Below are 12,023 nucleotides of genomic sequence, written 5' to 3'. Positions count from 1 at the left end.
GATTGATTTCTCTGAAACTTGAAGGAAACAGAAGAACAAATTTGAAAAACAGAGTGCTGATAAAAGGTTTGAGAAATAGGAAGTAATGAATATCTGATGGTCTCCAACTAAAGAAGAGGACGAGGAAAAAGAAAGACGGATAAGAGATGATATGAGGAAAAAAGAGGGGAAAAAAATAGGATTCAAGAAAAAAATTGTTATGATTTTAAATTTTTGAAATAAATTTGCGCAAAAAATAGTGACCATGCGATAGGGCCTTCTTTTTTGACCTTGTTTGTGATGTGTTTCTGCCTTTTTCAAAAGTTTTGAAAACGCATTATGGCTATGGGGAATGTGAAAGTCGTTGTCATTTCTCACACATATATCTATATATTCAGAATACTAAAATCTTTTAATATCATATCATTTTCATATTACATATGTAATACTATAAGTATTCTTTTAAAAATTAATTTTTAATAAATTTTATTAGTGTGGACTAATTAAGAATGTATTTTTGATATAGAAAACTGAAAAACGCTTTCTGAGAATTAAAGAAAAATGAAACAATAAAAAAAATTACTACAACGTGTTTTATGCCTCCTCTTTATTAGTGGCCGACAATGCTTTTATCCAGAATAGCGGTGTTGCTGATTGAAAGTTTCGACTAATAATGGTGGTGTTACTGATTGAATAATGATTTATTATTTAATTTAATTAGTACGGATCAATGTATGGTAGGTAGGGATGAAAGTAGGCGACACTAATTCAGGTTTTAGCTAAATAGACTTAGGTTATTATACATATCTAAAGCCTAATCCTGAGTCTGAATATGCATATAGGCCTTTTTTTAGACTTGAACTTAGTCTTCAAAAAGCCTGAAATAAACTTTAAAAGTCTATACTTCTAAGTTCATATATAAGTCTTTAAACCTATTTAGAAAACTAAATTATGTTTTAAAAGTCCAGAATCTATTTTCACTTATAATATAAGAACTTAGTAAAGGAAAAAAAAAAAAAAGAATAATAACAACAGTTGTCCGAGCAACTAAAAATAAGAAAAACCAATCATCTCTTGATTAAAGATATATATTTCCTAAAAGCAACCAAACACAACAAGTGGAATGCAAAATTGGATTTTACCTTCTTCGGTTTTAGCACCGAAACTATGGCAAATTCTTCCTACTAAAATTATAATATTTCATTTAGGCCTTACTAAAATAAACTTCCAACAATTCTTATGCTTCAGCGAATAACGCATGTAATGGGAGAGTGAGTAAGCTAGCAGTACCTTTGTCAGTGATAAAAAAGAAGAGATGTAATCGTGAATGATTGATAAATAAAGGGTTGATCTTATGTATGAATATTATGACGTGTATCCCAGGATAAAGCCAAAATTAGTAATTTTATAAATAATTTATAAAATTGATTTGTATTATATTTTATATAATAGTACAAATTAAAAATAATTAAATAGGTCAGATGTGTAAGCTTGTAGGTTAGGCCTTATGAAAATAGGTTTGACTTATTTGTCTAAATATGAATGAAAATAGACCTAAATATGAACCTAGTCTATTTACTAAATAGTCTAGGTTGGGTTTTAAGTAAGCTAGGATATAAGCTCTATATAGAGGCCTAGCTTATTTCTCTCTCTAACTAGAAAAGATATTTATAGAGAGAGAGTAAACTAGTGAAGATACAGATTTATTGCCCTCATAGTAAATATAAATTACAATTGATTCGTTTTTTTTATAAGATATGATTTATTTTTATTTACGAATTTAATATTTTTTTTTATTTTTATTCCCAATTAATTACGTATTTTTTTTGTCTCATTCTCTACTTATTCTCTATTTCTCTTTGTAAGTAAGAGTATGTCTGAAAAACGATTATATTTTCTTTTATACATTTATTGTTTCTAAAAAATTTCCACCAATTTTTTAATCTTCATTATTTGTAAGGATATATAAGATGGGAGGAAGTAATAAGTAAGTCATAAATTAATGATCATTCCAATGATTTGGTTGAATAATGATCAAGTTTGTTTTCTGTACATAGATGTTTTGTGCGGCTCACATCTCGTAACCTATTATCTATAACCTATTATCTATAATTGAATCACAGTTTCAGTTGTTCTCTTCTCTGTGCGTAGATATTTTAGAGATCAATGCTGATTTTATTCAGTTCTTTTATTATTTTTCTTGACTGCAAGAAAAATTAAGGGTATGTTTGGATCTGAGGTGGAAAAATTGAGTTGTAATGAAATTATGAAAGTAGTTTATAACATTAATTTTTTTAAAATATAATTAAACTTTTTATCTTAGTTTCCTTTCAAATCTGCAACTTGAAAGAAGCTTGTTCCAATGAAATGGTCCTAAAATATTTTCAAATCAGATATTGGAATTTAATAACTATTATTATTTTGATATTACATATTAACTTTTAAATTCTTTTTGGGGCAAATATAGTTAAAAAAAAAAAAGGCTTCCTACGTTCAGGATCTTATGAGATACTATCTCCGGTCCTTAATATAATATCTAAATAACTAATTTGAAAATATTAAAGAAATTAGCTAAATTATTTAATTGTAACAAATGTGTATTGAACCCCGTAAACCAATATGCATTGAAACTATCTTTTGATAAAACATTTATAATCAATAAGGATATTTTAAAGAAAATATTATAAATTTGATAAGTGGATTGAATTCTTATATTTAGAACTAATTCAACTAGTTTTTTTTTTATTAAAGACTAGAAACAGTAAAATCAAATGAAAGAAAAAATTTACTCTCTGCCTCCAGCTTGTAAAGAACCTGACATAAATTCTAGCATTGCTGATGCAATTATTGTGAATCCCCCAACATATACGGCATGTTTTTTCTTTTGTCAGTAACATTTTGATATGATGGGTCAAATTTGTGCAATTTAATTTTCCTCTCATGTTGTCCCTCTAATATGTTCGTGAGAGAAAATGGAGGAAAGGAATGAAACAAAATGGATAATTGAAGGACTCAATGATTACACAACACAGACTCCTTAGCATCTGTTTGGACTATAATCACAGAAAGATATTTATGTCCCTTACTCTTTGCGTTGGTTATGTTAACTATTTTCTTAGCTCACAAGACTTTACTAAGTTATTTAAATCTCTTAATTGGGTAACTCTTTCATATTCTTTTTTTTTTTTTTGACCAGCAGCTTTTTCATATTCTATGTTACAATGTAATTCTAGTTTAAACTGGATACAAGCCGGTGCAACTATCTCGCCTTGGTTACAGGACGATGGTCTAAATATCCTCAATGGTTGACAGAAAAATGTAATTATGAACTGGGAAAAGATCTAAAAATGCTTTCTTCAAAGAATCAAAATGTCTTCTTCCTTGAGACCTACTAGTGAATTTCCACATCCTCTGTCCCGTGGAGAGCAACCAGCTGGATCCATATAGGGTGAGTTTCTTCAAAGAATCAAATGTCATCATGATCTTCAAATACCAGTCCAAGTTTTTCGCACGCAATTCCTTCTTTAAAGTGTATGAAAACTAACCAGATATTCTACATTGACTCTTAGCCCCATTGGTTTTTATTTTTATTCAAATCCCCGTTTGTGATTGGGAAGGTATGAAAGGCAATTCTACTTGTGGCAGAGGCACTGAAAAAGCCAATACATTTTTTTTTTCCCTACACAATGTCATGGACGCAAGTCCCATTTTGGTAGTGCAATCTTCTTTGACATTTTCTTGTCCACGTATTTTAACTGGAAACGAGTCATGCATAACTATTTCAGCTTTCATATAAGATTGTTGACTTATTGATTTGGCTGGGGAATACGAGACATCTGATGGAGTTTCATGTCATAGAAGTTCGTTGTCCATGATTCTCCTTTTTTTTTTTTTTAATAAATCTTAATTTTCAGTTGTTGTTCTTTGGTGCCAAATGAAAACACACTTTGTGCTACAATACTAAACATACAGAACTGCTGCATCAGATAAAAACAAATGACAGATTATTATTAATGTGCATTAGACAAACCACAAAAGCAACATACAAAAGTAAATATATAGTGCTGAAAAAGAAAATGTCAAGCAACAACACTAAGAAAGAGGAAGCAAATACTTTTTAATGTCTTGTATTAAGCCAGTCAAGCAATGAGATCTATGAGTGGACTTCACGACTCAATAAAATCATTGAGCCTGCTTGCCTCGTCTCGCAATGAGACTAAGGATGCCTCAGCAGAAGCTAACTCATTTCTAAGAGTGAAAACTTTGGCTTCAGTCTCCTCAAGCTTTCTCATGAGCTCATCTCCATCACCATAGCTCTCAATGCAGCCATATACATAACTGAGCCAAGAAGCATCAAAACCAACTGCTGCCAATGCAGTACAGCACTCTCTGATATAGTTTCGATCATCCTCTGTCAAGTCGCGTCTCCTAGTAGTCCTCAAAATGCTAGTGACTTCGGTGAATAAGGCTGCGAATGCTCTTCGTCGCTTTGTATTGAACCAATCAAGCACTTGAGGATGACGCTTCAACCCAGCCTCCAAATATGGCAAGTTTTGTTTGGAAATGTCAATCAACCATTTGTCACTATAAGCATTCAATTCCAGTATTGGTGAAGTCATAGTTCCGGAGCTTTTGAAGGTGATGGATCTATTGCTGCTTGAAATTAAAAAATAGAATAAGTCAAGTCTTGGAAAAATAAAATAGAATATTCTCTTGCTAAAATAAACATCAATCTATGTTAAGTTAGCTGGATCTTGCAAAACAATGCTTATGTTTTGAGTTGTTGGACTAGAAGGCTTCTTGATGTGTTACATATCTTTTGAGGCTCAATATATGAATCATGTCTTGTAGTAGATTTTTATTAACACCGTGATAGATTTATCAGTTCATCCAAAGAACATTACCCAAAAAAAAAAAAAAAGATACAAAACAGGATATGAACCTTTGTTTTGTGCTGTGACAAGTTTCTCTGCATCTTGGTCAGTCTGAATCAAGGATTTGTCCATGGTTTCATGAATCTCGTGAGTTCCAATAGCTTAAAGAACAATAAAAAAATTATGAGACAAAAGTTTTTTCAAAATAAAAATAAATTACTTCTTTCTGAAGAGAAATAAATCCATTACTTTCTTTGTCGTCACTAGTTATAAAGGTTTCAGGTTGGTTGAACAAATGCTCTCTGGGAGAAGTTTTTGACTCATGTGGTCCTTCTAGCAAATTTCAGTTAACATGATGGGAAGTCAAAATCATTAATCAATTAAGCAAGAGTATCAAACAAACATCAATCAGAACAAAATGAGAACCTATGTCCTGTACTGTAGTTGGTCTCTGTGCTTTCTGGATAGTTTGAATTAAGGGCTTCTCCACAGTCTCATTCACCTCTGGAGTCAAAAGCCAAACAAGCAAGACATAAAATGTTGTAAAGAAAACGTAAAAAATGCTTCCAAAAGTTAAAAGACAAGTCATTTTGAGGCCTTCTTCTCTGGTAAATTTGCGTTGGCATAGTAGAAGGTTATGGTAGTTAATTAAGCAAAGGAATGCTGCAACAACGTCATTTATAACACAAAAAATTCGTTTAAGACCATTTGCGACAAAGTTAAGATAACAAAGTATTAATTTAGTCCTGGCACTAGGTGAATAAATTAAAACATAAAATTAAGTCTAAAATAGTTTTCATGAGACTTTAACAAAATAAAAAATAATTTCCTTCCCTCTATATGCGGAAGAAGTGGTAACTTCCTCTTGTGAGCAGCAATAATGATGGTCAAGATCTACTTAATCAAATTCTCACCAAATGGGGACTATTAAGTCAGTATTCTTCTGTAGCTGGTTTTATTTCCCATAATAACAAGTAAGAATCATTTCTCCAAATAAATAAAAAAAATATTAAAACTATGATCAACGAAATAAAAATTTGTTGTTGACTTTCTGTAGAAAAAAGTTGGTCCGGATGATCAAATTTTCACTTGGATGAATTTCTCTAGAAGTCGTGATTTCTCTCTCTCTCTCTGTTTTTTTTTTAAACCCAAAGTTGTGATTTCTCTAATATATCTCAATTCACATGATATAAGAAAGTAGGGAAAATTAATAATCCAACTGCTATAATGAACATGCATTACCCTATAAGAAAGTAATTTACATAATCTCTCACATGCTAAAAACAATACCAGTACCTGCATCATAAACTCCTGTGGGGCTAGGAGCAATTTTAGCAGCTTCAACCAATGGCCTTTCAATGTTCTCACCAATCCCTTGAGTCCCCTCAGCTAAACCTATTAGTTTCAAAGTAAATACAAATGATCCAGAATTTTAACAAAATAAAATTATATTACTTCTGATAACTGCAAAACAGACACAAAAAGAAAACAAAAGAAAGTAAGAAAAAATTACTTTCTTTATCGTTGAAAGTTGTGGCTGGCCTTGACAGACTCATGCTAGATTCAGTCTCCGCGTCTTGTGATTCTTCTAGTGGTTTTCAGTTCCCATAATATATAGTACATTAGAATCATTAATTAATAAAAAAGATTAAAACCTTTGCTTCGAGCAAAGTATAATGACTTGCCTTCCTTTCAAATAAACAAAAATAAGAGTACTGTAATAAGGTCAAAACCTACATCTAGATGATTTTCACACATCTTGTAAGTGTCAATAACTAAATAAGTGATAAATTTAATAGAGAACTGCGTGAGGTTTTTGAAAAAATAATAATAATAAATTTCTTCCTTCTTACATGTGAAAGAAAGGTATTATGTTCTCTGCGTGGCTAATAATAAAGGTGGTGATTTGATTAAACAATTTGGCACTGAGAGAAGTTTTCTGGTCATGTCAATTACTTTTAGATGATTTCAGGTTATAAAAATCAGAATTCAAAGTATTTCAAAGAAAGAAAAACAATTTTAATCAAGATAATGACTATGATAAGAAAGTGTTTTGGTCAAAAAAAGAGTATAACAAAGTATCACTAAGCACTCTATTCAACAAGGGGAATCGGTCACTAAATATACCAAAGGATAGTGATAGTGATAAATACCCAAGACACTCAAACCTCTAAAAGAAATTAAGGCGAAAGTTAAAGAAATATTGGTTATTTATGGCAATATGCAAGACAATCTCAATACCTGTATCTTGATTTGTAGAAGGGCTAGAGGCATTTTGAGTAACATGGGCCAGAGGACTCTCCATAGCTGACGAGGCTTGTTCATTCTGCTCTCTGTCGCGAGATTGACTTGGAAGCTTGCGTGTTTCTTGCTTTCCAGTGTTTGTAATCTGATTAGGCTTTGATTGTCCCACTTGCTCTTCAAAGCTTGATGCCTCAGAAGTACTTCTGGTCATTTGATGAATTTGACTACTTTCTATAATATCACTTGATTGTCCTTCTCGAATTGCCTGATTAAGGTAGGCACACATGATTATCATATCTTGACAGAAATACATATGTATACATATGTAGTTTTAATATTTTTATCCATATCTTCTTTCGTCTGTATTGTCTAAATTTTGTTCTTTAGATTTTATAGATGGAAGTTGAGACACAAAAGTAAAAAAACAAGAATATCAAAGGAGTGTCAAACATCTTAGAATTTACTTTTTAGCATACATACCTTGTCCGTGAACAAATGCTTGATAGTAGTGTTAAGGTCCCCTTTCCAGCGTTTTCTCCCATTTTCCACCTCCACTAATTTCAGAAATGGGGCAATAATGGTTCCAGATGAGAAATTTTGCATTTTGTGGCATTCTGTCACTTTTAATTTCACCAAAGAGGGGAATATGAAGGTGTGTTTCCCAGAGCAAAAGCTTTTGAAACTTGATAGACAAGTTAGTTCCAAATCCTTCAAGCTTTCAAATATGATTTCTTCTTCTGATCTTCCTTCATTAGTCATCACAATCTCCTCTAGCATCCCACAATTGCTAACTGTTAAGCTTGAGAGGTGGACGAGACTTTTAGCAGTGAAAGGTGTCATGAAGTACATCAAGCCATTGCAATCCTTTACTTCCAAGGTGGTTAAGATTGCGAAAGATGTCGAAGGTGGTGCCAATCTTCTTAACCTAGAGCATTCTATTATGGTCAGATCTTCAAGGTGTGGAACAAGGGTGTCTGATGCTGAGTCATCATTCCATATATGCTGAAGTTGCTCCAATTGAAATACCCACAAATTTTTTATTTGAGTGGGTTTTTCAATATTGAAATGACCAATTTCTGGTGTATGAAAAAGTGTTTCAAAAGAACTCCAACGCACTTGAAGTGTTTTTGCACTTGGGAATCTTTCGAGCAATTCATTTAAAAACTTCAGTGGAGTTTCCTGAAAATATTGCAAACGAAGCATTTCTGTTCTTTGAAAGAGTGTTTTCTCATAACTTCCATTCAATATCTTCATAGCATCCTTTTCATTTAATGATAACTCCTCCAAGTTTTCTGATACCTAAAAGGACAAAATCATATGTTTATTCCCTCATATACTAAATTAACGAGTTAGTCCTCATATAATAAATTAACAAGTTAGCAGGCCAGTAAAAAAAAAAATTAACAAGTTAACAGAACCGATTTCCTTGCAAAACACATGTATAAATATAGTGTATAAATTTATTAATCACATATATAATTATGGTATGTGTTTATTAGATTGCCTCAACCATCATTTTGTTTAAAAAGAATTAAATTCCAATGATATGAGAATTCTGTTTTTCTTATTCCACTAGTATGAGATACAGGAACTATACATACATCAAGGGGGAATAAAATGTAATCAAGCCTAATCAATACTAGTAATGGCTATACAATAACAACTGATATTGACATTTAACGCATAATATTCCCACATAGAAACGGATAAATAACTGGAAAAAAGGGTGAATACCTTTCCAATATGAAATAAAGCTTGTTGGAGTGGCAAGTCAACATAAGCCCCTCTAAGCTGCTGGGGGTCCAAATTTCCAAATGCAAATATTTGCAATGCTTCACATCGGCCAACATTCAATACCTTCAATGAAGGACATTCTAGAGTATATCTTTTTGGATAGAAATCATTGAGCTGTGTCAAGCGTATTAGCCTAAAGATTCTTAGCCGAGGAAAGTAAAACTTAAGCTCCTCCAATCCTTCTTCATTTCCAACAATTTGCTCAACGCCACAATACTCAATGTTTAGCTCTTCAAGCTGCCTCAAATCTTGGCATAGTGATGGTGAAAACACATATTTCAAGTTTTGGCATTCAGCAACATGCACAACTTGTAAATTCTCAAGGCTGAGTGCTTTTGGAAAGTCTTTGGTTCCATATGTAATTTAGATTTGGAAGCCTGAGAGAGTTAACTTTTCAACTGACTAGCTTTGTTTGGATGCATTTCCTTGTCATCCAAGACTTTTACATCAAACACTGCTTCTAATGAATCACACTCTGTTACTTTTAGTTCTTCGAGTGTATATAGCAATTGCAGTAAATTTGATGTAAAAATTACATTGGTTAGAAATGTACATTTATGGACTGTCAGACGTTTCAAATTGCAGAATATTTTCTGTCCAACTTGATCATACCATAGCTGTTTCAATTCTGGATATTCTGATAGCTCCAGATATTTGAATTTGCTAAATGCCACCTATGCAGATGAATATCGAGGTAAGTGAAAAGACAATAAGGGCATCGAAGCAAATTAAACAACAGCATTTTGCTACTTTCAGTTATTACAACAATTAATACCACTCAAAGTATAAACTGACTCGTACGTTAGAACAAAATCTAACAAAATTATGGCAAAAACAAGAAAGGACAAAAATATCTAATTTAAACCTAAACACAACCTCCTCTTCATTTTGTTAATGCTTTTACTACTTATTTGGGAAATTTGTATTTCTTATTGACCTAAAAAAATAACATACATCCAAATACATACACCAAAGGGAAAAGGCAAGTGAATAAAGGCTAATAAACACGAATAAAAGCAATAAAATCAGGAAACATATTGACAACAAAAATTAAAGATATTCTCACAATGATTTTTCTTTTCACAAACAATTGGCTTTTTTGACAGTTTGTTTAAAGCATTTTCTCATCGCATGTAAGGGGAAAATGATTTTTTTCTCTTATGCATGTCAAACGAGGAAAATAAAACTTGAGTTCCTCGAATCCTTCTTCAATTGAAACAATTTCCTCAACACCACAAGACCCAATGTGAAGCTCTTCAAGTTGCCTCAAATCTTGGCACAGTGAGAGCGAAAACAAACATTTCAGGTGTTGGCATTTATCAACTTTCATAATCTGTAAATTTTCGAAGCTGATTATTTCTCCTGCTTTTCTGTTCCATATGCATTTCGAATTTGGAAGCCCTGAGAGTGTTAATTTCTTCAACCGACTAACTTCCTTTGATTCTACTGCTTTCTCATCCAATGCTTTTACATCAAATACCACTTCTAATGAATCACGCTCTGATACTTCCAGTTCCTCTAATGTATATAACAATTGCAGTAAATTTGATGAAAAAATAACGTTAGATAAGCATGTATTCGCACCACTAGATGGTTCAAATTGCGGAATATATTTGGCCCATCTTGGCCATACCATAGTTCTTTCAATTCTGGATATACAGAAAATTCCAAAAGACTGAACCTACTAAATGCCACATGTGCAAATAATTACAAAGGTAAGGGAAAAGACAAGAAGGGCAGCGAAACAAATTAAACAATGACATTTTGTTACTTTCAGCTAATAAAATTAATACTATTCATTCAAAGTATTAACTAACTATCATGTTAGCAGAAATAAAAAGGATAAAAATATCTAACTCAAACCTAAACACAGCCTCATCTTCATTTCGTTAAAGCTTTTATGGCAATGGCACCAATATGTGATTCTGGATTACATGAGAAATTTGTATTTTTCAATTCATACAAAAGTTAAGATATATCCAAACGGATGCGCCGAGCAAAAGGAGAAGTGAATAATAAAGGCTAATAAAAGCTATACAATCATGAAAATAAATATTTACAATAAAAATTAAAGATATTTTCACAATCATTTTTCTTTTTACACAAACAATTGGCTTTTCTGACAATTTGTTTATACCATTTTGTCATCGTAGGGGAATAAAGAATGATTTTCTAGTGAAATCAAAGCATACCTTGTCCGCAAACATATTGCTTATTGTCTTATTCAGATCACCTTCCCAATACACGTTTCCATCTTCTTCTTTTGATGATATCTTTCGAAGATTTGGTGTGCTTGTGTCTCTCCCGGCTGAGAAGGTGTCCATTCTTGGGCATTGCTCAATGACAACTTCTTTTAACAACGGAAAGTTTAAGTAGCAATCGGAGGAGCAAAACCTCTTGATCATTGGCAAGCTCTCTAGCTCCAAAAACTCTAAGCTACTGAATGCAATTTTATCGTCAGGCCCCTCCCTCTCTTCCGCCACAACTTGCTCAAGTGAATTGCACTTCGTTATTTTCATTGTTGTTAATTTGACCAGGCTTCTTGCAGTTGATGAGGTAATTAAGTGAAGCAATCCATTGCAATTTGCCACCTCCAAATATGTCAGGTGATGAAATGTTGCAGATGAAGGCGCTAAGTGTTTCAAACTGGAACAATCAGAGACCCGTAAGCATTCAAGAACCTCTAGGACAGGATCTATTCGAAATCCTTCTGTACATATATGCTGGAGATCATCCAAGTAATAGAGTCTCAATGTTTTGAGTCGTGCTCCGGTTTTAGATTTTCCTTTGTCATCTATAGGTATTTCTTCTTTGAATATCTCCCTGAAAGAACTCCATTCAACAAGTAGATCATCGACAGTGGTTATATTTTGGAGAAACCAATAGGGAAAATTGGCATGATCATCTTCAAAATTTGTCAAACGAAGATATTTGAGTTTGTTGAAGTGCTTTCGTGAAATTTGCCCTTGTAATATCATGCTTGCATCCTCATTATTTAGCGCCAACATCTCCAAGTTGCAAAGTACCTGCATATGGCATAAACCAAAAAGCATTGGATCAAAGCAATATAACCAAAGAGATACAACAGAGACAAGAAGCGAGTAACGAATGCACCCATGATCAAACCTGATT

The 12,023-nt window shown here is 32.6% G+C and overlaps 1 long non-coding RNA gene and 1 pseudogene across 1 annotated transcript; one reads left to right on the top strand and one right to left on the bottom strand.

Annotated features, from left to right (window-relative positions):
• The first annotated feature begins 2,750 nt into the window (after positions 1 to 2,750).
• LOC114745208 (sterol 3-beta-glucosyltransferase UGT80A2-like) overlaps positions 2,751 to 12,023 on the top strand; it is a 29,994-nt pseudogene continuing 20,721 nt past the window's right edge.
• On the bottom strand, positions 6,165 to 7,142 carry LOC114745210 (uncharacterized). Its single transcript, XR_003740179.1, has 3 exons — positions 7,095 to 7,142; positions 6,367 to 6,441; positions 6,165 to 6,248 (listed from the first exon to the last, which is right to left on the bottom strand). It is a non-coding gene; the product is annotated as an uncharacterized LOC114745210 (long non-coding RNA).

This window comes from Neltuma alba, unplaced genomic scaffold, assembly GCF_004799145.2.
Source record: "Neltuma alba isolate B1F8T4 unplaced genomic scaffold, ASM479914v2 tig00004558_pilon, whole genome shotgun sequence".
Classification (NCBI taxonomy): Eukaryota; Viridiplantae; Streptophyta; class Magnoliopsida; order Fabales; family Fabaceae; genus Neltuma; species Neltuma alba.
The sequence above is the reverse complement of the archived record's forward strand: the minus strand, read 5'-3'. Positions and strand labels throughout refer to the sequence as shown.